At 36.3% G+C, this 25,102-nt stretch overlaps 1 long non-coding RNA gene across 1 annotated transcript in view; it reads left to right on the top strand.

The window, feature by feature from the left end:
• LOC150066376 (uncharacterized) overlaps window positions 1-25,102 on the top strand; it is a 666,939-nt gene that overhangs the window by 532,803 nt on the left and 109,034 nt on the right. The gene's annotated exons all lie outside the window — the stretch shown is intronic.

Here is a 25,102-nt window from a genome sequence, read left to right as displayed (position 1 = left end):
TCATTCTACCTTTAATTCATGCTATTTATCCAAACTCAACAACACCACCTGTGATTTTCATGGTCTCCAGAGTGTCATGCTATGCTCTGTTCTTATAACTCAGTCTTACTCCCAAGGCATGGCCCACTGACTATCTTCTACTGGGAGGACTTCCTCGAAATTCTTCAGCAGCCCATTCTCCAGCTCAGAATCGTTTCTAGTATATTTTTATTGTAATTAATAGAAGGGCTACATTATATTCACCAGATAGAAGATGCTTTACTTCATAAATATTGATACCCTTTCTCATGTCTTGGTCCCCATTTCCCTCTCCCAACCCCCAACCCTCATCTTGTTTTCCCCCCTTCCCTATCCAATTTCAAATAACCAAATAAACATATATACAATATATCAGATAACAAGGTAAAATACTGTAACAATTCGAGGTAACCAAGGGACAGCAAAAGAGATGAGAGATAACATAGTACATTAAGGACAACAATCACTCATTATATGGCTTTTGTTTCTATATCCTGGAGGACCTTTCATTTAGCATCATACTATATGGTCTTATGTATCTAGGTTTTATTCTATTGGAAATCTCTGCTAGGAGATCTCCTTTAAATAAAAAATATGCACCATGCTCAATGGTTTACCTCATTTGTCATAATCAGTAGAAACCTTGGGCTCTCCTAGCAGAGATTTGCAATAGAGCAATACCTAGATACATAAGGCCATACAGTATGACGCTAAATGAAAGGACCTCTAAGATATAGAAACAAAAGCCTTATAATGAGTGATTGTTGTCCTTAATGTACTGTGTTATCTCTCATTTCTTTTGCTGTCCCTTGGTTATCTCATATTGTTATAGTATCTCACTTTGTTATCTGATATATTGGATATATTTGTATTTGGTTATTTGAAATTGGATAGTGAAGGGGGGAAAACAGGATGAGAGGTGCGGGTGAGGAGGAGGGAAATGGGGACCAAGACATGAGAAAGGGTATCAAGGTATGTGAATTAATACACCTTCTATCTGGTGAATATAATGTAACACTTCTATGAATTATAATAAAAATATATGAAAAAAACTACTAGTGTAGTGTCCTTTCAGTGATATACTAAGGCTTTACAGCACCTTTGCCTATTATTGAGTTTGTACCAGGAAGCAAACCTCAAACACACAAAAAAACCAGCAAATAATGCTTTATCATTACTATGGAAACCTTATCTTCTAACCTCCTAAAATCTCAAGGAAACCTAGGGGTCTGAAAACTCCATGTTGAGTCCCATTGTCTTAGCATGTAGCAGATGCAAACACTATGCTCTGTGTTTAACTAAGAATACAAGGAAAATGGGGATGGCCTATGGTCTGCAGTTTTGTTCAACCTGTCAGCCTGCTCTAAGTTAATTGTCACAGAAATGAAGCTTCAGCAAGCCAACAGAAGCATTCCACATGCAAGAACCAAAAACAAAAATTGATAAGAACAAATGACATCATTTAAGTTGCCCAACTCACAGCTAAATAATGTCGTATGTTTGTATGTACAACTCTCTTCAGCCACACTATCCTCTCATGAACACGTTCCAGTTCCCACTCCCTCTGCTTCATTCCTCTTTTAATCCAACATACTTCTCATCATAAATAGCAGTTTCCTGATTATATTTTGCTAACACATACTAAAGCATTCTTAAAATATTATCTCTGGGTGGCTTAACTACATTTAAAAGCTGTATTCTAGCCCAAAGCAATTAAAAATGGTGTAATCTAAATCTCTGGATGATAAAAATCTAAGGAGAAAACAAAATGCATATAGTTCCTAATTATCTTTGCATGCATTTTAAATCTTTCCAGAGGACAGAATATCATTTAAACATGAATAATTGTACTGCAGAGGAAATGAGTTCATCCTAGAATGCAATCTGTAAAGATAACAGTTTACTTCACTCAATGGTGGTTGAAACTTTGGCTAAATCAAATATATGAGTAAAAATCTCTTCAGGAATAAGGCAGAAAGTTTGAGAGAAGAAAGATGCAATCAATATTTCCAATTCTAAATTACAGGCTTACTAACCTGTACCATACTGCAGATGTTGCTTGATGTGTTATAAGCAAACGATAGCAAATTTCCTCCTACACAGAATAAAATTATTACCTTGGCGCAAATTTTTTTTAAAAGAGATGATGTGAGACCGGGAGTTTGGCCTACTATCTAGAGTGCTTGCCTAGCATTAACAAAGACTGGGGTTCAATTCCTCTGTACCACATACATAGAAAAAATGTGGAAGTGGTGCTGTGGTTCAAGTGGTAAAGCACTAGCCTTGAGAAAGCCCAAGGACAATGCTCTGGCCCTGAGCTGGCAAAAAAAAGAAAGATGATGTGAGATAAAGTGATTATCTCTCACTAAGTTACAACTTGAAAATTGGTCCCATCTGAAATCTATTCTGCCTTTAGGCATTAAAACATGGTTAATGATACCTCATATCAGTCACTTACGTGCTATTTAGGTCTTAATAATTGAATAATATTTTATCATAAAAAGGAGTACACACTGAGTTTGGGTAATTTTCCCTGTATATATTTGTTAAAGGACTTTCTGTGTCCAACATTATGGCAAACAGACAGATGAATTCTTTGTTATAAGTACCTACAAGATAGAAGAAATTTAGGTATGTTTTTCCTAGGATCTTAGTACAATAATCTATATATCAAAGACCCTAAGAGAAATGGATATTGTAATTTTGAATGTTCTGATAAAATTTAAAAGACAAATTTTAATACTTATACATAAGAATTATGCCTTACATTTTCTAGAATTCCTGTAATGCAAACATAAATATATACCAGCTGAGTGGTCTTTTATTCAATGAACAGCTCTAGTTTATATTTCAACAAACAAAAAAATGGAATCCTGCATACTTCCTGTCAATCTTTCATAGCCTTTAGCAGTTCATATTAATAAGAACAGTACAGATTTCTAGTTGCGGTGTTACAAAGCATTATTATCTAGCATTTAGGGATCTATAGATGTAGGTGTCTTATTGTCATCCAATGTTCAGATTGTAGCCACAACATAATTACTACATATTGGAACTTTATTTATAACATTATTTTTCAAAGATTATCAAAACTGTCTCTGAAACACTGGCTGAAATATTTATGGTGACATCTTTCTTTGACCCAAAAATTTAAAATCTAAACTAACCTAACATTGCATAACCTACAGAAAAAAATGGAACAAGTGCCACTAAGAAATTAAAAGATAGACCAGAAATCTTTTTCCCTATAAGTAGAGGCTAGAAGATTTTGGACAAGTCATAGAAATAGAATGTATCCTGATCATCACTCTTACAGCCAATTTTCTCTCTCTCTCTCTCTCTCTCTCTCTCTCTCTCTCTCTCTCTCTCTCTCTCTCTCTCTCTCTCATTTTTTTTAGTCCATCATGGACTAGAACTCTGGTCCTGGGTGTGTCATATGAGACAAAGCATTGGAGTTTTTTGTTTTTTGTGGGTTTTTTTTGCCAGTCTTGGGCTTGACCTCAGAGCCTGAGCACTGTCCTTGGACTTTCTCAAGACTAGAGCTCTACCACTTGAGCCTCAACACCACTTCCAGCTTTTATCTATGTATGTGGTACCGAGGAATTAAACCGGGTCTTCGTGCATACTAGGCAAGCACTCTACCACTAGGCCAAAAGCCCAGCCTCAGGAACTGGGTTTCTAACTAAACTATCCTTCCATAGAAGTATTAGAATTGTTACTTATTTATAGATCTAAATATCTGTATGTAATATTTGATTTTAAACAAATTGGTATTTATATATGCAGGCAGAAATATAGAAACAGATACACATATATATGAATATTATATACATATTTTGGGGCGCAAGGCTGGTACTCTACCATTTTGAGCCACATCTCCACTTCCTGATTGTTAATGGAGTTGAGAGTCTCATGGACTTTCTTAATGAGTGCTGGGTTCGAATCTTGACTCAAATATCGCAGCCTCCTATTAGTAGCTAGGATTACAGATATGAGTCACCAGTACATGACTTCCAACAGTGTTTTCAAATATTCTGATCTGAAAAATCTCCACATTAAAATCTTTTAAATTAAAATTTCATTACTTTTAAGTACCTGCTATAAACTTAAGAAAAAATAATGGATTTATCTTTCTTGGTAAAGAAATAAGAATAATTTACATATTTGTCTATTGGTTATCAGTTTAAAAAGTGTACCACTTTACTTTGTCAAAAACATTTGTCTATTAATTATCATTTTAAAAGGTATATTACTTTACTTTGTTAAACTGCATGGAGGAAAAATGGCTAGTAGTAAACATTATCACCAGCAACTTATATTTATAAAGAATTTTATAAAGTGAAATAAGTTCAAATTACCACCATTATAAATTTATGAAGTAGTGAAAACAAATTACCATATAATTACCATCCAAGTTCATCCTAATTAATAAGTACATTTCTAAGAAAAACAAGGTTTTTGAAAAGGATGACCATACTTAGAATTCAAAAAGTACTCTTTTTCTCATGAGTCCTGCTGAGATGGATAAACTGCCACTCACATTAGGTACAGTGGCTTGTGGCTGTCTGTAATCACAGCTACCCAGGAAGATTGAGCAAAAACATTAGTTAAGGCCTGGTCTCAAACCATGAGACAAGTGTGTCAGTTCATACCTAGCATCCCAGCTACAAAGAAGTCCATGAGAAGGAAGGCCAGTCCCAGGCAACAACACAAGATACTATTCAACAATAAGTAAAGTGACAAGGTCTGAAGGGATGGCTTGTGTTGACCGCCTGACTAGAAAGCATCAAGTGTTCAGTGTAAGTCCCAATACCAGTAATGATAACAACTGTCCAATAGCTGATATTAAAAACTTCCAAAGTCATTTCAGTTACAGTGGTGTCTTTAGAGACTGGAAATCCCCAGTCTCTAAACAAAAGCTCACTCTGGACTCCACAGGAAGAATATCTGTGGTGGTCACCCAGCTTCCACTCTAAAAAACTGCCAGGGCTCCCATGACTTTCCAAATGCACGAAGTAAAATTGGTCCAGCCATTGTGAGACCCAAACAAACGGTAAACAATGAGAGGAATGTGTTTTATTTCTCACACGCAGCAACTCCTTTCTGAAAATCTTTTAATAAAAATCTTATGATCTGAATTTGATTATTTGAAATAGGAAAGGGAAGGGGGAAAACAAGATGATTGAGAGTGGGTGGGGGAGGGAAATGGGACAAAATATGAGAAGCGGTATCAATGTATGAGAAGTAATGCACCTACTAGCTGGCGAATGTAACCTTAACCCCTCTATACATTACAATAAAAATATAAATAAATACTAATAAACATTTTATGGTCTCTATAAAAATTCTGAAAAATATCTCCAAATTATCATATGATGTGAAAGAATACAATCTATATGGCTTCATCACATTAGGATACATCAATAAATTAAACTTACAAGACACTATCACAAGATCATTGATACACTGATAATAGAGAAATATCGAAATTGTTACTCTAGAACTAAAGGATTGTTTTAGCATTAAAGAAATTGCATGCCTAGACATCTCTAGCCATAAAAGAAATACGAATCAAAACAACTCTCAGATTCCACCTCACTCCAGTTAGAATGGCCATGATTAAGAAATCTAAAAACAGCAGATGCTGGCAGGGATGTGGCCAGGAGGGATCACTACTACACTGCTGATGAGAGTGCAAACTCGTTCAACCAGTATGGAAAGCAGCAGTATGGCAGTTTCTCAAAAGACTAAACATAGAGCTCCCCTATGACCCAGCAATTCCACTACTTGGCATTTACCCAATCGTCCAGAAACAAGGACATGCTAAATCCACTAGCACAGCGATGTTCATTGCAGCACTATTCACCATAGCAAAGATATGGAACCAACCTCGATGTCCCTCAGTTGATGAGTGGATCAACAAGTTGTGGTATTTGTACACAATGGAATTCTATGCTGCGGTCAGAAAGAATGACATCGCCCCATTTGGAAGGAAATGGAAAGACTTAGAAAAAAATCATAGTAAGTGAAGTAAACCAGACTCAAAGGAACATAGGCTCAATGGTTTCCCTCATTTGTCAAAATCAGTAGAAACCTTGGGCTCTTCTAGCAGAGATTTGCAATAGAGCAAAACCTAGACACATAAGGTCTGTATACAGTATGACGCTAAATGAAAGGACCTCTAGGATATAGAAACAAAAGCCATATAATGAGTGATTATTGTCCTTAATGTGCTATGTTATCTCTCATCTCTTTTGCTGTCCCTTCCTTATCTCATATTGTTACAGTATTTCGCCGGGTTATCTGATATATTGTATACATGCGTATTTGGTTATTTGAAGTCCGACAGGAAAGGGGGAAAACAAGATGAGGGGCGGGGGTAGGGGGAGGGAAATGGGGACCAAGACATGAGAAAGGGTATCAATGTTTGTGAAGTAATGCACCCTGTATCTGGTGAATATAATGTAACCCTTTTATTAATTACAATAAAAATATATTAAGAAGAAGAAGGAGAAGAAGAAGAAGAAGAAGAAGAAGAAGAAGAAGAAGAAGAAGAAGAAGAAGAAGAAGAAGGAGAAGAAGAAGAAGAAGGAGGAGGAGGAGCAGGAGGAGGAGGAGGAGGAGGAGGAAGAGGAGAAGGAAGAAGAGGAGGAGGAGGAAGAGGAGGAGGAGGAGGAAGAGGAGGAGGAGGAGAAGGAGGAGGAAGAAATTGCATGCCCTGGAGTGCATTCTAAATTATTCACAGAACTAGTAATTGTCTTCACAGAATCTGTCAATAATTAATTTTCCTAACTTAATGCATTTCAACAGAATCTCTCTAAATTTCCATATTCAAGAAAAATGTTTATAAAATGTAACAAATATAAGTACAAAATTTGATAAAGTTTCAGCAAAGTTAGATATATGATAAACATTGGGAGCTCAGGTCTATAAGTGTGACATATTGTTTTCATTCTATTTCTGGCTTCTCTCTAGAGAACAGTTAATGTAGAGATCACATCTCTAGAGCTCATCTCTCTAGCTTGACCCTTCCTTATTTCTTATATCCATTCTGATAATGTGCACCTTCATAATATACTTTTTCATACTGTAATTGCAAGGATTGGAAAAGGGGTAGATTTAGTTCTTTTGACAATAGAGGTGAATTCTACGGTGATTATATTTAAGGTAATTACTAGCTATCCACATTGGTGGAAGCATCACCTTGACAATAAAATTAAATTAACAATAAATAAATATAAAATATCTAAAGCCATTCGCTCTAAAATCAGGAACAAGACAAGGATGTCCACTCTCTCCACTACTCTTTAACATAGTACTAGAATTCCTAGCCAGTGCAATAAGGCAAGAAGCAAGCATAAAGGGGATCCAAGTAGGGAAAGAGGAAATAAAACTATCCCTCTTTGCAGATGACATGATTCTGAATTTAAAAAATCCTACAGACTCCACTCCCAAGCTCCTTGAGCTGATTCAAAACTTTGGAAGTGTAGCAGGCTATAAAAATCAACCCTCAAAAATCAACTGCCTTCCTTTACGCCAACAGTGAGAGGAATCAGGAAAGCAACTCCTTTCACAATAGCCTCAAAGAAAATGAAGTACCTAGGAATTAGCTTAACTAAGAATGTAAAGGACCTTTTTGATGAAAACTTTAAAACCCTAAAAAAGGAAATTAAAACAGAACTAAGGAAATGGGAAAACCTCCCACGCTCCTGGATTGGAAGAATCAACATTGTGAAAATGACAATCTTGCCAAGGGTTATCTACAAATTCAATGCAATACCCATCAATATCCCAATGTCATTCTTTATAGAAATAGAAGAGGCAATTCAAAATTTCATATGGAATAATAAAAGACCCCATATAGCAAAAACACTTCTTAGCAGAAAGAACAGCGCTGGAGGAATTTCAATTCCAAACTTTAAGACTCTATTACAGAGCTATTGTGACTAAAACAGCTTGGTACTGGCACAAGAACAGGCCTGAAGACTAATGGAAGAGAACTGAGGACCCAGATCCTAAACCACAGACCTATGGCCACCTAATCTTTGACAAGGGAGCCAAAAAAATAGAATGGAAGAAAGACACCCTCTTCAACAAGTTGTGCTGGCAGAACTGGGTAAGCACCTACAGAAAACTAAAGTTGGATCCTTCTTTGTCACCTTGCACTAGAATTAACTCCAAATGGATCAAAGACCTGGAGGTAAAAGCTGACACACAGAAAACTTTACAGGAAGGAATAGCTGATACACTAGGCCTCCTTGGCACAAGTCGAAACTTTCTTAATAAGGACCAAGAATCACAACAAATCAGAGAAAGGCTGGATAAGTGGGACTGCATTAAACTGTGGAGCTTTTGTATGGCAAAGGACATAGGTAGTAAATTAAATAGGAAGCCTACAGAGTGGGAGAAGATCTTCACCAACCAAACAACGGACAAAGGCTTCATATCTAAAATATATCAACAACTCAAAAAATTGAATCAGTCCAAAACTAATCTCCAAAGTAACAACCACCCCATTAATAAATGGGCCAAAGACTTAAAGACAGTCTTCTCTGAAAAAGAAACAACAATGGCCTATAGATACATGAAGAAATGCTCAACATCTCTGGTCATAAAAGAAATGCAAATCAAAACAACTCTAAGATTCCACCTCAGTCCAGTTAGAATGGCCAGGATCAGGAAAACGAATAATAACAGATGCTGGAGGGGATGTGTCCAGGAGGGATCACTACTACACTATTGGTGGGAGTGCAAACTCGTTCAACCACTATGGAAAGCAGTGTGGCAGTGCCTCAAAAGGCTAAACATAGAACTCCCCTATGACCCAGCAATTCCACTACTTGGCATTTACCCAATCATCCAGAAAAAAGGGCATACTAAATGCACTAGCACAACAATGTTCATTGCAGCACTATGTACCATTGCAAAGATATGGAACCAACCTAGATGTCCCTCAGTTGATGAGTGGATCAACAAGTTGTGGTATTTGTACACAATGGAATTCTATGCTGCTGTCAGAAAGAATGACATCGCCCCATTTGTTAGGAAATGGAAAGACTTAGAAAAAAATCATATTAAGTGAAGTAAGCCAGACTCAAAGGAACTTAGGCTCAGTGGTGTCCCTCATTCGTCATAATCAGTAGAAACCTTGAGCTCTACTAGCCAAGATATGCAATAGAGCAAAATCTTGATACATAAGGCCATATAGTATGAAGCTAATTGAAAGGACCTCCAGGATATTGAAACAAAAGCCATATAATGAACGATGGTTGTCCTTAATGTATTATATTGTATCTCATCTTTGCTGTCCCTTGGTTATCTCATATTGTTACAGTATCTCACTTTGTTATCTGATATATTGAATTTAGTTGTACTTGGTTATTTGAAATTTGATAGGGAAGCGGGGAAAACCAAGACAGTGGGAGGTGGGGGAATTGTAATGGGTACCAAGACATGTGAAAAGCTATCAATGTATGTGAATTAATGCACCTTCTATCTGGCAAATATCATGTAACCCTTTTACTAATTACAATAAAAAAATTTTTTAAAAAAGACTAATAATTTATCACTCAAAAAATAAAATTTAACAGTAAAATTTTGCCTGTCACCTGTGGCACACTTTTATATGGTAAAAGACTTAAAAGTAAAACAAAATACATAAAAATATCAACACGTGCCTAACACATAAATAATATACTTCTTATTGTTTACAATAAACATATTATTCAACTGGCTAGTATATGTTTGACACGGATTGCATTCACTAATTGCATTTGTCATCTAATGTGGTGAAAATTAAAGTGTGCTGGGACATATGAACCTTTAAATGAACGTAATTAATAAAGCGCATTCATGAACACTCATCGCAAACAACCATATATAATTATGTCCTTAAGAATTAAAAGCCTTAATCTCATCATTATTTCTTCAGAGTAATATGTAAGAATTTGATTAATAAACTCTAAATACTTATTAAGCCATCTACTTCTCTCTGGATTCAATTCTCGATAACTCACTGTAAGTGAACATCATTAACGCTAATGGTCATTGCTGAAAATATATGTGACTCTTCTTAATATCTTGGCTATCATCATTAGCAAATTATACAATTCCTCCCCCAGGCTTTAGGGGTTTGATTTTGTTTTGGCAAAATGGAGAAGTATTTAGCATAATCTGATTACAGCTCATACTTGAAATAATGAAAATTTCCTTATTTTCCAAAGTTCCATGCTATACTATATACATAGCACAGTTATGAAAAATTAAAACATAAAAATATCTAAGTACACTATTTATTAAGGTGGAAATTAATGAATATTCCTATTTTGAAAAATGAACAATAATCTCTCTATATAGCCTAGTTCCTGAAAACATGAAAAAGTGCAATTGACAAAATCTATGTACCAAACTTAAAATCAGTTACTTTAACCTAGATGGCAAAGGAGTACTTCATTTTTTTCTGTATTATTACAAGATACATTTTTCTTGCTTAACTTTGATTAAATATAAAAAGAATACCGCTCAGTGCCCCAATTTCAAGATAAGAATCCTTTAGTGTCTACTTATCATATTTGGGGAAGTTAGGTATTCTAATTCTTACAACACTTAAAGACAAACAACAGTATCTTCATTTTTCAGACTGAGAAAAACAAAAGCAACTACCATTCCCTAAGCCATATAGCAGACACTAAGTAGACCCTGTCTGACTCTAAAGCATGATTACTCAATATTCCTTCAATAAGCCTATCTTGGTATGTTCATAGAATAATCTCACAACTGCAAATATCAAAGGACTAAGTACTATATGGCCTTGTACTTTAATGAGACACTATATCTTTTTTATGTTTCTTTTTAATTCTAAAGGTGATATCCAAAGGGATTATTAATTATATGTCACTTCAAACGTAGTGTCAAACATAGTGTCTAGTGAGTATCATTGCTGAATTAGGTCTCCTTGGTTCTACCATTTTTGTGATTTTTCCTTCTTCTCCCCTACTCACTTACAAGACAAAGGGTAGAGAAATCAAAAACAGAGACAAAAGGGAAAAATCAGAAGATAAAAAGAACCACAAACAGTATAATAAAAAGAAAACATCTTGTTTTCATTTCTTGGAGTTCAATTCCATAAGCAGCAACGTTTTCTATGATCATATGCACATAATTACTGAGCCCTTGTGATCCTCTCCTAAGAATATCCTCCTTTAGTCTCCCTGTGTGAATGCTTTAAAGTCCTGACCAAAGTATAATATTTTGTCTTTTACTATTCATAAAGTTTACATGTAGATTTATAAGCACATTCTAATTATTACAAGTGAGGAAAATCATGCACCCTATGTTTCTTTTGGTCTGGCTTACTTCATTTAATATAATTTTTTCCAAGTCTTTCTATTTCCATATGAATAGGGCAATGAGACACTACCTCTTGAAAAAGTGGTGAGACCTAATAAACTGACATGCATATAATACTGGGTGACTAGGTCAAAGTGGACAGTCACAACATTCCCTTCACCATTAATCTGTGGGCACTCAGCAGCATTCCTTGGATGAATGACATCAGTCCCTAGTTTAATATAAATGTATCATTGCCTCCTAGTATTAAAATGTGTTTGCCAGGACTGTGTGAAGGTACTTTCATCTATTTCATGCAAAGAATAAGCCATGAAACATTTTTCTTCATTTAGTGCACATATACCATTGTAAGCTCTAAGCTGTATTATTCCCTTTGTCACTAAGAGAAAACCTATAAACTGTCTGGTTAGGAAAAGTGTTTTGCAGGTCGTCATACAACAAAAGAGATCACTGGCAAATTTGGCAGTTAATTGCCTCTGATTCCCAGAAGAAGCCACATGCTGACAATGATACAAATTGCTTTAGAAAACTACTTCTAAATAGAAGATATCAGACCAGAACATAAACCCAAATGAAGTGGATAACTTTACATGCTTCCCTAATCATCTTCATTCACAAGGAAGAAACTGACTGTTTTTTGTATAGTGAGAATTGGTGTCAAAATAATCACATTTGTTAGATCATTTTTTGTGGTATATAATAGGCTTTTTTTTTTGGCTAGTCCTGGCGCTTGTACTTGGGGCCTGAGCACTGTCCTTGGGCTGTCCTCAAGGCTAACACTCTACCACATCAACCACAGTATCACTTCTGGATTTTTCTGTGTATGTGGTATTGAGGAATCAACCCCAGGGCTTCTTCAAGAATGCTAGGCAAGCACTCTACCACTAGGCCACATTCCCAACCCCCTATTATAGGCTTTTATGCCAGAATCTATATTACGGTTCCATACTCATAAAATAATTAATTTAAAATGCTTTGGACTCCAAAGAGAACTTTTCAGAGATTACGTCTAGTTGACTGAGCCACTCAATCAGAAATAAAACACAAAATTAGTTGGCCCATAGTTTTTCCAAAAATATGATACTATAATTCTAATTTAATTTTTTATTAGTCAAACTTATGAACATACATTCAAAAAGTTTTACTACTAATGAGCCACTAATTCATACAAAAAAACAAATGCTTCTATTGTATTTGACCTAGTCTGCAATTCATAAATTGTGAATAAAAATAATAAAATATCTGAAATAGGATAGGAAAGGGGGAATACAAGATGAGGGGATCAGGGGAGGGAAACTGGGCCAAAAACATGAGAAGTGGTATCAATGTATGTGAAATAATGCACCTTCTTTCTGGCAAATATAATGTAACCCTTCTATTAATTATAATAAAAAGGAATATAAAATAAAAATTATAAAATATACAATTTCAGTATATAGTTATGAATTAAAAATTATGATAATCTCCATTTATTAATTCATCTACTTATCCAAAGAAATAAATGTTAAAAATCAATTATTAATAAAATAATTCATTAGGTATTGAATATTTAGGTACTAAATATTTAAGTTTATTAATCAATAATTGCTTTAACTGCAACTATTAAAGATACCAACTAAAACTGTAAGTTTTAAAATAATCAAAAAACTTAGGAACCCATGTACATAAAAGATTTTGATGTCTTTTCAATATTTATTACACTAAAGTCTGACCATTTAATTGATTAAATGTTATCAATGTTTCTGCATTTCAAAATCCTGAACATTTTGACGAATGTGCAAGATCATTAGTTGTACTGAAATTTCCTGGAGACACTATGAAATGTGTTCTAAATGGGATATTAATTAATTCAGAAATAAGTTTCTGTTGATTACCCTCGAGCTAGACATAAATGTTAATAGAAGATCACTGCTTAAGAGATGATGAGATGTTTTTAAATAAAATGGACTGGAAGACTGGTTTTTGTCTTTCTTTTTTTAATGCCTCAATTGCCTGGCAATCACAGGGTTCTTTATTTTTTCTTTTCTTTTAATTGTATTTTATTGTCAAAATGATATATACAGGGGTTACAGTAACATTCATCAGGTAGTGGGTACATTATTTCTTGAACATTGATACCCATTCCCATGTGTTTACTTCATCTATTGCCAACATAGTTAAAAAGTAAAAGCAAGATTCTTAATTTACTCCATTGTATAAATTTCAGGAATACTGTGAAGAAGAACTACAGAATTACTCATACCATGGTGGTCAACTTTACTACAGATATCAGAAAAATGTTCTCATAGGAAATGTCACTTAAGCAAACCAGTAGTTGTCATATAGCAAAAGTGGTATAGGTAAAACTAGGAAGATAGGTTGGGGAGATAAAGCATGCCAGGTCTATGGGAAGCTCTGAGGCTGGAGAAGGCATAAAAACACATGAGGCTGAAGGTAGGTGACTGTAAATGGAATGAACAGGTATGGGAAAGCCCTTGCTATATGAACTCTTAAATATGTGTGTATGTATTTGTAGGGTAATGTGCAGAGGGTTGCTGTTACATAAGTCAAGTATTGAATACATTTTTAACAGTGTCACCCGTTCCCTTGCTCTCTCCCAGTTTTTTCTCTCATCCTCACCTGGTGAGTATCACTGCTGCAATTTTTTAACCTTTAGTCCCATCCTCTTAAAAACAGATTAACAAAACAAAAACAAACAGCAACAAATTATTTTTTTTTGCCAGTCCTGGGCTTGAGCTCAGAGCCTGAGCCCTGTCCTTGGACTTTCTCAAGACTAAAGTTCTACCACTTGAGCCTCAACACCACTTCTGGCTTTTTTCTATGTATGTGGTACTGAGGAATCGAACCCGGATCTTCATGCATGCTAGGCAAGCACTCTACCACTAGGCCAAACTCTTGGCCCAACAAATTTTTTAAAATACCCTCTTCTTTCTGCTTCCTGGAGTTGAATAGATATTATTTTATATGCACATAGCTATTGAATCTTTGTGATCCTCTGTCAAGATTATCCTCCTTTGGTCTCACTGTGTCAATGTCTGGAGACCAGTGTATTTTTTTATCTTGTAATATTGAGTGTGTTTACTTGCAGATTGATAGGCATATTTTAGTTACCACAAATAAGAGAAATCAAGCAGTCTGTTTCTTTGGGTTTGGCTTACTTCACTTAATATACAGAAATACAAATACAAAGAACGTTGAGATTCTACCTTACTGGAGTTAAAATGGCCATTATCAAAAAAGTAATAATAACAAATACTGGTAGGATGTGGCCAAAAGGAACTCTACTACACTACTGGTAAGAATGGGAACTTGTTCAACCACTCTGGAAAGCAGTACAGAGGTTCTTCAAAGTTGAAACATTAGAGCTTCCCTATGATCCAGCAATTCTACTTCTGGGCATTTATCCAATATAACACAAAATGCAATTCTACTCTTCCATCAGAGAGAATGATTTTGTACCATAGAAACACATAAATCAAAACTGAAGCCCTGATCTTTGTCCTGGGTGGCAGAGGAATGTAGTACAAGTCTTCAAAGTGTGCTGGCAATGAGAAGGAAGGGTTTGGGCAGGAGTTGGTAAAAGGTTATGGCATCAAATATGGCTTTACTTTACCAAGATGTTTAATCCCATGTAATTACAGGGATATTTTCCTACTACACTAATTGCAGAGAGAGTTATTCTTAAATTTCAAAATCCTTTCATGTATGCAGGGATATGAACTACATTTACTGTCACAGAATTATTACACACAGATTACTTCTTACTTTCTAATTTATCAATCATTTTATCATGACAACTTTTGTACAGTTTTAAGATCTTCAGAATTTCATATCATTACTAATTATGATAAAAAGAAATCATGTATCATGTAACCTTAACCTATAGGTGAGTCTTGACCCCCAGAGGAGACTAGCTAAGTCCCTTCTCACCTAACTACAAGATTCTCTCCCAATTTCCCTGCCACAGACCCTCCTAGATCAAGGTGATTTGCACGAGTCCTGCTCTTTCCTGAGATTTATGTATCAGTTCTGTGCATGCCCTTAAAATGCCTCAAAAAAGGTAAACCCTTCCACACACAGGAACAGAGGGCATCCATGCCTGAATCTAGTCATCTCCCACAGATCCTGTCTTCTCATACAATGTCCTTCTTCCTGTAAACTTGAGTAACTATTATAAACTACTGCCATGTCCATCTGTCCAATGCTGTGATCCCTATATTCATCCATCTCTAGAAACTTGAGGCAGAATCTATCCACCACAAAGGACATGAGCAGGCAGTCATTAAACTAACAATTGGAGAAAGAAAACAGCCTGGGAAAATATGTTTGAAAGTGATGAAGTGCTTTACAAATATAAATGAGACCTCTATATTAAGCAAAGTTTCCCTATTTTTACTTTGAAAGTACCCTGCACTGCTTTATAGATAATTGAGGCCAATACAATGAACTTGTTTCTTTCTAATGGTTGTTTCTCCCAAGATCATACAATTACTAAGCATTAAAGCTGGGATTTAAAATGTTTTGTTTGTCTGAACCCCAGGCCTTTATTGCTTCTATTCTGCCATTTTGCTATCATGTACCCCTCCCCCACACTCCTTCAAGAACAAAATGCAATAAATGATTACTATTTCTATTTAAAGGAATATAAACAATCAAGAAATGATTTTCTTAAAAATAATTTGTCATTATTCTCCTACTATCCACCCAGAATTGTAGGAAAATAACCATATACAAAGCTTTTAGGCCTAGTTCCTCCATCACTGTCATTTTCTGACAGGTACAAATAGGAGATCTAACACATGAAAGGGCTAACACACACACACACACAATAACACAATACATGGCTACGATTGCTGCCTACTCCACACAGCCTTGTGAAATTGCTAATTCTCATATAAAGAAGAGGAGGTTTTTCTCTACTCAATCAACACAGAGTGCATGTGCACCAAAAAGAAAGTGTAGTCATAATATTTTAACTGGGAAACCACAGATTATGCTGTTAATGTTATAATGTTTAAATGTGTTCATGCCACCATTTATTTAGCACCCAACTTGGCCAATGTCTTGGGAAGATGTTTCAAAAAGCAAAGTCTAGTGTGTTAAGAAAGTACTGATAAGTGAACGTGATCATTACTCACGTGTGCCAGGGTCTGAAGTGTGGACTGTTAGGCCAAGGGAGGGTCCAGAATGCAATGCTGGGACAATCCTGTGGCCAGCTTCAATCTGGAAAATAAAAGATGACCACGTTATCTTACACTAGCAAATTAAATGCAGACATTGCTCATAGTATCAGGAATCAAAAGCAAGCTTGTGCTTCTTCTACATAATCTTCAACGTGGAGAAAAGACTTTCGTGTCTATTGTGACATTTACATTGCACATATGCTTGTATAAAATTAATGGCAATATAAAGTATTTAGTCATGATTAGTCAGAATTAACAACAATTCAAAACCCAAGTTAGCAGAGTAGAGAAGCTCTTTCTTCTCAAAAGTCAGCTATGCCTTCTATAACTGTACACACACACACACACACACACACACACACACACACTACAAGTGCATGCATTTTGCCTTTCTAAATTCATACTACTCAGGCAATTTTCCAAATAAGAAAAATTGTAGAAAGAGGAGGAAGCGCTGGATTTTATTTAAGCCACCAGCATCTACTGAGTGTCTAATGTCTACTTGGAACCTGGTGCACTTTGAACATATATGTTAACTCAAATGTACACCATCTCTCAAATATGCCCCATGGTTAGCAAGAAGCAGAGATCTGCCCACCACTTTATTCTGACTGTTTTGATTCCATACCGTTCACTGGTAAACATTTGTGTCTTTCCACATGCGAACTGGCTGCTTCATCACCAGATGGAAAGCTCGTTGAAGAAAGAACTCCTTCCTATCTGCTCCATGCACAGCTGTACACCCTGCCCTCCATAGGGACCTTCTATGTTGAATATGTACTATAATATGAAGAGGTTTCCCATACAACTCTCAGCAGCAATGATTCATCAGAACTCAACAATTAAGCAAAAAGCTGTATTATTTGGGGGGATAGTTTATTACAGCACAAACAGACTATTACTAGCAAACAAAAAAAAGCCTCCTCCTATGACAAGGTCCAGAGACCAAGCACGGTTTCTGTTATCCTCTCCCAGTGGACTAGCACAGACCATTCTTAATTTCTCCAGCCATGATGTATGACAACCGACATCAAACATTGTCAGCCACAGAAGTTTACTTAAGCCCTCTTGTCCAGGGGTCTTGCCCCTGTTAATCAAATAGGAATAAAACTCCTATGAAACTGACATTATCAAGTCAATCTCTAGCCTCTTCTAAGGCCAAAGTGATAAGGCAATGACCCCATCAGCCTCAAGTGTGAGTCAATACCTCATTGCACAGAGTCAATACTTCAATGCTAAGAGAATGTAAGGTGAGGGATTTTTGCAAACAGAGTGCAACAACACCATGAAAAAAAGATGGAGCCTCGTTCTGAAAATATGAGAAAATATCCCTGTGGACATTGGTAGATACCCAGATCTGGAACATAAATGGGGGTTAACAAAAGCCAGAGGTTTATAAATGGAGGCCAGAGGGTTAGAAGTTTGGCCTAGTGGTAGAGTGCTTGCCTAATATGAGCAAAGATCCGGATTTGATTCCTCAGTACAACATACACAGAAAAAAGCCAGAAGTGGTGCTGTGACTCAAGTGGGAGAGCTCTACCTTGAGGAAGCCAAAGGACAGTGCTCAGGTCCTCAGTTAAACCCAGGACTGGCAAAGATTAATAAATAAGGCCAGATGTATAAAGAGATAGGAAAAGAGAGGTGGCAGAGGCATGCAAAGTGAATAAACAACATATGAAGATCTGGAGACACAAATTTTCAAAATGTATGCATTTAAATTCATCTTTCAACTCTTAGGTGCATCCTTTTGTATTTTATATCAAGGAAAAAAACAACTCCTTACTTTGGCCAATGCATTTTAAATTCCAGTCTTAGTCTTATGCTGCTGTTTATCTAATCAAATATGTTTATTGAGAGTTACTATGTATTAAACATAACACAGAATACTGTCAATATAACTATAAACCTCAGTTCTCACTATTAATGGGGCATTTTATCTAAAACGAATTGGCGCTGTTTTACAAGTTGGGATTATAAAAGAAAGGAAAACTATAAATTGGAGTAATAGGCTAAGTCATTAAGATTATAATGATCTAAAAGGAGTTAGACAGGTAACAGACAGAGGATAGGAAGAAGACAATGGACAGCAGTACTGGAAAAGCTTCACTGCAGCATATGAAAGGAACTAGTCGGGGAAACTTGAAGTGCTCCAGGAGCAAAAAGGAAATTAATACTCCTGGGCAGACAGCAAAAGAAATGGTAAGGTAGACATCTCATAGTAGAAGGCCTTCTGGAAGAAGGAAAGGAAGAATCCTTAGTTCTTAATGCAAAGTGAGGGTTACAGAGGGATTTCTAGAACTATTCAGTTTTTTTTGTAAGAACAGCTGTAAGTTTAAGGATATCTGTGAGATAAATTTCTGTTCTGAACATGGTGTTTTCTCATCCAATACGGCACCACAGACACATGCATGTACATGAACACTCTCTCCCTCCCTGTCTCTTTCTCTGTCTCTCCCTCTCTCTCTCCCTCCCTCCTGTCTCTGTCTCTGTCTCTCTCTTTCTCTCCCTCCCTCCTGTCTCTGTCTCTGTCTCTCTCTTGCTCTCTCTGTCTCTCTCCCTTCCTCCTGTCTCTGTCTCTGTCTCTCTCCCTCCCTCCTGGCTCTGTCTCTGTCTCTGTCTCTGTCTGTCTATGTCTCTCTTGCTCTCTCTGTCTCTCTGTCTCTGTCTTTCTCTCTGTCTCTCTCTCTGTCTCTGTCCCTGTCTCTCTCTCTGTCTCTGTCCCTGTCTCTCTGTCTCTGTCTCTGTCCCTGTCTCTCTCTCTCTGTCTCTCTCTCTCTCTCTCTCTCTCTCTCTCTCTCTCTCTCTCTCTCTCTCTCTCTCTCTCTCTGAATGATTTTGTGCCTTTCCAAGAGCAGACTAGTGCTGTATGACTCCACCAGCTATGAGACAAGAAGAGGTCCTGCATTTACTTAAGAAGGGGCAGAACCCAGGAGTTGTGGTATTTGTACACAATGGAATTCTATGCTGCTGTCAGAAAGAATGACACGCCCCATTTGTTAGGAAATGGAAAGACTTAGAAAAAATCATATTAAGTGAAGTAAGCCAGACTCAAAGGAACTTAGGCTCAATGGTTTCCCTCATTCGTCATAATCAGTAGAAATCTTGGGCTCTACTAGCAGAGATCTGCAATAGAGCAAAATCTTGATACATAAGGCCATATAGTATGAAGCTAATTGAAAGGACCTCCAGGACATTGAAACAAAAGCCATATAACGAATGATTGTTTTCCTTAATGTACTATGTTGTCTCTCATCTCCTTTGCTGTCCCTTGGTTATCTCATATTGTTATAGTATCTCACTTTATTATCTGATATATTGAATTTATTTGTATTTGGGTATTTGAAATTTGATAGGGACAGGGGGAAAATCAAGACGGGTGGGGGGTGTGGGGGGTAGGGTAATGGGTACCAAGACATGTGAAAGGGTATCAATGTATGTGAATTAATGCACCTTCTATCTGGCAAATATCATGTAACCCTTTTACTAATTACAATAAAAAATAAAGAAAGAAAGAAAAGAAACAGCATGTGCACTGTTTTGCTTGCAGGCATAGAAATTACATTATTCAAAAAATATTTTCTACATAGTAGGTAGGGTAGCTACACTGGACATGAAAGGGCGGGGACAATTAATATGGATGAAACAGTTCTCTTTCATTAACTTTCCACCTTATTGTTCATTTATTTTTTTCAAATTTTGGGTTTGTCTGAGAGATGAGAGATTCTCTTCTCTCTTTTATTATATCAGAATAAAAATAGATATTGGTCTGGAGGTGTGGCTCAAATACTAGAGCAGCAGATGTGTAAGCAAGTTGAGCAAATATGAAGCCATAAGTTCAAACCAAGTATTTTCTAAAATCATCATCATCATCAATAAAAATAATAAATAGCATAAGCTGGGGACGAGGCAGAAAAGTTCATGAAATGTTAATTTCTAATTAATCAGCAAAAAGAAAAAATTCAGAAGTGGAGATGTGGGCTCAAGTGGTAGAGCATGAAATAGTTGAAATAGCCAAGTGAGAGCTCAAGGTCCTGAGTTCATGTCCTAGTGGTGCTTCTCTTAATCATATATGAATGCACATATACACACAGGACTGAAAATGTACATGGTATACACTGCCAAATACACAGCTCACTCCCTCCAGCAGCTCCTAAAACCTGTTATTAGGTTGCAGGTTTGAAGTCTATAGCAACTCCACATCTCTTAGGCACCTTATTTCAAAGAGGATTGAACAGAGGGACCAGGAAAAGACTTAATTAACTAGGGCAGTATTTCTCGAGATATTTGTTGTTGACATTGCAAAAGGGACAACATATTATATTTAATTTCCCATTTTCAAAGCAGAAGGAAAGGCAATCCACAACATAGGAAACATTTCACTTTCCTTCCTATTTTAATCAATCTTGAAAGAAAGACTGGGGTGGGAACACTTAAAGCATAATTCTGCGGTTATTGAAAACCCCAAGAATGATGAACTTCATGCATATGATGTTGAAATAACACACAATGAATTGTAGGCACTCTGAACGGCAGTGAAATTTACAACTCCTTTCCTCTGTTCCAAAATAAAAAAAGAATTTCTATCTTCCCAGCAAGTGGTCTCCAAAATAAATGCTGTTCTCACACCCATGAACAAAGAAATAACTTGGGGCAAGAAAGCACAGTGTGTTTTTATTTACAAATTATATACATCACATCACTTTACTAACATGCTGCCAAATATAAAAACTGAAAAATAAACTGTATGAGATATAAAATGCATAGCGTATTAGGCATCTCAGTATTTTTCCCCACATTGTCTGACATACTGTTCCACATAACTCAAATACTGACTATGATGATGTCTCGTGCATAACTATAAATTTCTACCTCCCTAAATATCCCTTCCACACAGCTGAAAACAAAAAACTTGAAGATAACTCTTATTGCTGGCATGCCTCTTTTAGAGAGCCTAAAAGGACAGAAATAAGTTGAGACCATAAATGATTCTCTCAATTTGGGTAGGTACGATACTAACTGAGTGCTTTCCAGGTGTGAGGCATTGTAATGTCTTGTGTTTAATTTTCCCCAAAACTCCATGTGGTAGATCATCTTCCCAGTTAACAGCTAAAGAAACTGAGGACTAACGTACCTTAGAATTGGCTAGTTAGAAAACAGTAGCAAACTGTGTAAGAATCCTTTCTTGACTGAATTTATTCTGGGTCCATGGCTCGCCAGAGAGAAGCTTGGATTCCCAAGGGGATCCTTAGCAACATGGGAAGGAGGGGGAAATTTGGGTTGTCTGGAGGCACAGGGAGACGTCAGGGTTCCTCTCATCTTTTGGTAGAAGCGAGGGATGCTAATATTCTGACGTGGACAGGACAGTCCAAGAACATACCTACAGTGCTGTGGAGGGAGAATCAAGAGGTATCAGAGACGAATGACGAGCCAGATATGTTCATCACAGTGCAATTTGTAATAGCTGAGTATTCCAAGACTCAATAAATTACAGTGTATCTATTTATCAGAGCTCTGTGGCTACTAGCATGACACTTTTTCAAAAGAATAACCATATGAAAAAATTCACACTTCCTATTTACATGTGCAAAAGCAATATTCACCAAAACATTCATATTCACAAGTCCTAAAAGTAATCTGGTTAGCAGGGTTGTTGTGTTAGAAAAGTATTTATATGTTTATGTATGCACATGGGAAATACTTTGGAAGACATCAGCCAAAGTTTTAATTACTATTTGTTGCTGAAGTATAGTCGAGAGTCCATATAAAATATTTCATGACAGAATCATTATGAATAGCCACACATACCACTGTAATAGAAAAGAAAAGCACCAGGTGTTTCTCACCAGGTGCCTTTGCAATGGCAGCAGAGTTCACTGGTATTTTTTTCAGAGCCAGAATAGCACCTACTATTCACATGCCCTATCTTTAAAGCCTTCATTGTTTCACTATGATTCAAAAGTGAACTTACTCACTCCCGCCCACACAGCAAGAACAATACGATCACGACACTGAACTGAATAAATGCTTGAAACTTCATAAATACTAAGTATCTCATCTCAGAATGTCTTATGAGTAGAAATCATTACGATGCTGTCTGCCATATAATTTATCATCATCATCATCATCATCATCGTTTGGGTTTTTGTTCTGGTACTGGTGATGGAACTCCATCACCTGAGCCACACCACCAGTCCAACATTTTGCTGGTTAATTGGAAATGAAGAATTATCTGTTTGGACTAGCTTCAAACTGATCCTCCAGGTCTCAGCATAGTGACTAGGTAGGATTTCATATGTCAGCCACTGGTGTCTTGCTCAGAAGTCTTACTTTATTAGAACACAGTCTAACAAATGACCCTTTATTTTACTGACAAGTACCTCATTGTGACCTGGAAAAGAATACAACTAAAATGGCAGCAAACCTTCAAAAATACCATGAGATTTATATCGGCCAAAAAAACTGCTAAGAAAAAGTTTATTCCCCAATACAGATGAAAAATTTGACTTACAGTAGCAAGACAAACAACAAAAAAGAAAGAGCTGGACAAATATAAAAAGAAGATAAGAATTGTGATTTCTTTCAAAATTGTAATGATTAAATAAAATAAAATTTGCTTATTTTCATCTTCAAGGAATCCAAATGGTTTACATTGTATCTAGCATACAGACTATTACTAAATAATAACAGTTAACAATATCACAAAGTATAAAGGTTTTCAGAAACATAAAAATGTTAGAAGGTATTTCAGAAACTTCTTTGATTCAAATTAGAGAAGATATATCTAATTATGACATGATATGAAAAGGAATGCTGTATAAACTAAGTAAGCAAAGATATTTGCCAGTAATATTAAAAGTAATTCCTGAATGTTTCTCAAGTATGTGAAATACAGAGAAAATCAATGCATAGCATGACAATGCCACTTGTCAAAACAGTCTGTTAATTATCTTTATCATGCTCTTGGCAAAATAGGATACTGTTGGACAAATAACATCTTCACATAATTTAAATCCATGCTATGTTTTATTAATTTATTTTTATTTTTTTTAAATTTTATGTTTTTATTGTAATTAGTAAAAGGGTTACATGATATTTGCCAGATAGAAGGTGCATTAATTCACATACATTGATACCCATTCACATTATTAATTTAGATCCTCCGTTTACCCCAAGAGGGGGTGGAGATGATTGGCTACATCTTCTGTTGCAAATATACACAAAGCCTTATTTGCAATGGAACAAAAACACAAATTTAGAATTGGATTGACGAATGTCCAAAACCCAACTCTACTACTTCAGTGCCTGTCTTTGCACAATTTACATAATACTACTGACCTTCCGTGTCTCTATACATTAAAAATAAACAGTGCCAATAATCAGATCCCTCATAGGGTCCTGTAAGAAAAACAATGAGATATTATTTGTGAAGTTCTGGCAACACAGTAGGGATTTGATTGCTGTGAATTTTTTTTATCTCCTTCCCATTTTTACATTTCTGTCCTTGCTTTCATACCTAGATCTTCACAAGGCAAGTTGATCTGGAGGAAAAACAGAAAGAAGGAAGAAATAAAGGGGGGGAGAAGGGAAGGAAGAATAGAGGGAAGGAATGGAGGGAGGGAGGTAAGAAGACAAAGAGGAATTCACCTTACCCGAGGCTTACACCTGTAATCCTAGCTACTCAGGAGATTGAGATCTGAAGATGGAGGTTGGAAGCTAGCATGGGACAGGAAAGTCTGTGAGACTCTTTAACCACCAAAATTCAGACGTGGAGCTGTGGCTCAAGGGGTAGAACTACAAGGAACAGAGCTAGGTCCCTAAGTTTAAATCCTAGTGCCAGCACCAAAACAAAGAAACTCACCTTAAATTCAAAGAATGTTCTAGGGAAAAGGAACTGTAAACAGCAACAGGCTCAAATCCCCTGATTATACAGATTGTGAAACTGAGAACACATCAGGATCATTCTATAGAAACATGCATGTGCAGGGACCATTTCCTCTTATCCTCCAGAAATGTCTAAAACTAGAGGCCATTGGGAAAAAAAAACCCTTCAACATCCAGGGCTCAAAGGGCTGATTGTTCCATGGCCACAAAGTTTCCTTTTACCCAGTTTATACAAGATGTGGAAGGTGGTAAACTAGGAGTTTACCACAAAGGCATCAAATTGGAACTGAATAACACATCTCCACCAACGAAAACCCTGTAACTCATAGAGATTGAACAACACATTGTTGAGTCACCAATGGGTCATCGAAGAGATCAGAACAGAAATCCAACAGTTTATGAAATTTAACAGTAAGGAGCACACAAAATACCAACTCCTTTGGGACACAGCAAAGGCAGTACTCAGAGGAAAATATATACAATATATCAGATAACAAGGTGAAACACTGTAACAATATGAGATAGCCAAGAGACAGCAAAAGAGATGAGACATAACATTAAGGACAACAATCACTCATTATATGGCTTTTGTTTCTATATCCTGGAAGTCCTTTCATTTAATATCATACTATATGGCCTTATGTATCTAGGTTTTATTCCATTGTAAATCT

The sequence above is a fragment of the Megascapheus bottae genome, chromosome 2, assembly GCF_031878675.1.
Source record: "Megascapheus bottae isolate mThoBot1 chromosome 2, mThoBot2.hap1, whole genome shotgun sequence".
Classification (NCBI taxonomy): domain Eukaryota; kingdom Metazoa; phylum Chordata; class Mammalia; order Rodentia; family Geomyidae; genus Megascapheus; species Megascapheus bottae.
This window is presented reverse-complemented; position numbering and strand designations above follow the sequence as displayed.